The following is a 1,084-nucleotide window of genomic DNA, read 5'->3' as shown; positions in this document are numbered from 1 at the left end:
TAAGATGTTTAAAAAGAACTAAGGTCAGAGTTCCTCAGATTAGTCTATAAAATGTAAAGGGAAGAAATGCTTCCATTTTTACCTTGAAACCAAAACCAGAGAACACAAACAAAAATCATACACAAATATCTTTGATGAACATAAATCCTCAACAAAACACTTGCAAACAGAAGTCAGTAATACATTAAGAAGATAATCTCAGCTGACCGTGGTGGCGCACGCCTTTAATCCCAGCACTTGGGAGGCAGAGGCAGTCGGATTTCTGAGTTCAAAGCCAGCCTGGTCTACAAAAAAAAGAAAGAAAGAAAAGAAAGAAAGGATGGGGCTTCTGACCATTCTGAAGAAGATGAAGCAGAAAGAGCGAGAGCTGCGGCTGCTCATGCTTGGCTTGGACAACGCTGGCAAAACAACCATCCTCAAGAAGTTCAATGGAGAAGACGTGGACACCATCTCCCCGACACTGGGCTTCAACATCAAGACCCTGGAGCACCGCGGATTCAAGCTGAACATCTGGGATGTGGGTGGCCAGAAGTCTCTGCGCTCCTACTGGAGGAACTACTTTGAGAGCACAGATGCCCTCATCTGGGTGGTGGACAGCGCCGACCTCCAGCGCATGCAGGACTGTCAGCGAGAGCTGCAGAGCCTACTGGTGGAGGAGCGCCTGGCTGGAGCAACCCTCCTCATCTTTGCCAACAAGCAGGACCTGCCTGGAGCACTGTCCTGTAATGCTATTCAGGAGGCCCTGGAGCTGGACTCCATCCGCAGCCACCACTGGCGCATCCAGGGCTGCAGTGCCGTCACAGGGGAAGACCTGCTGCCTGGCATCGACTGGCTCCTTGATGACATTTCCAGTCGTGTCTTTACTGCCGACTGAGCTTCTTCAGTGTCCCCAGGTCCCTGTCCTCATCAGACACCNGCCAGAGGGATGAGCACTAGCTGGCCAGACTAACACTCCCAACCCCACCATGACCTGCTGCTGCTACTACTGCCCATTGCTGCTCCCCCGGGTGAGGGCTGTCACCCTGTCTCCCAAAGTGGCCTGCAGCTGCCATGCCAAAAGGAAAGGCTGGGCTGGGAGGGACTA

General features: G+C 52.2%; 1 pseudogene; it reads left to right on the top strand.

Moving 5' to 3' along the window:
• The first annotated feature begins 319 nt into the window (after positions 1–319).
• On the top strand, positions 320–1,078 carry LOC110291643 (annotated as a pseudogene).
• Positions 1,079–1,084: the final 6 nt, after the last annotated feature.

The sequence above is a fragment of the Mus caroli genome, chromosome 3 (genome assembly GCF_900094665.2).
Source record: "Mus caroli chromosome 3, CAROLI_EIJ_v1.1, whole genome shotgun sequence".
In the NCBI taxonomy this organism is placed as follows: Eukaryota; Metazoa; Chordata; class Mammalia; order Rodentia; family Muridae; genus Mus; species Mus caroli.
This window is presented reverse-complemented; position numbering and strand designations above follow the sequence as displayed.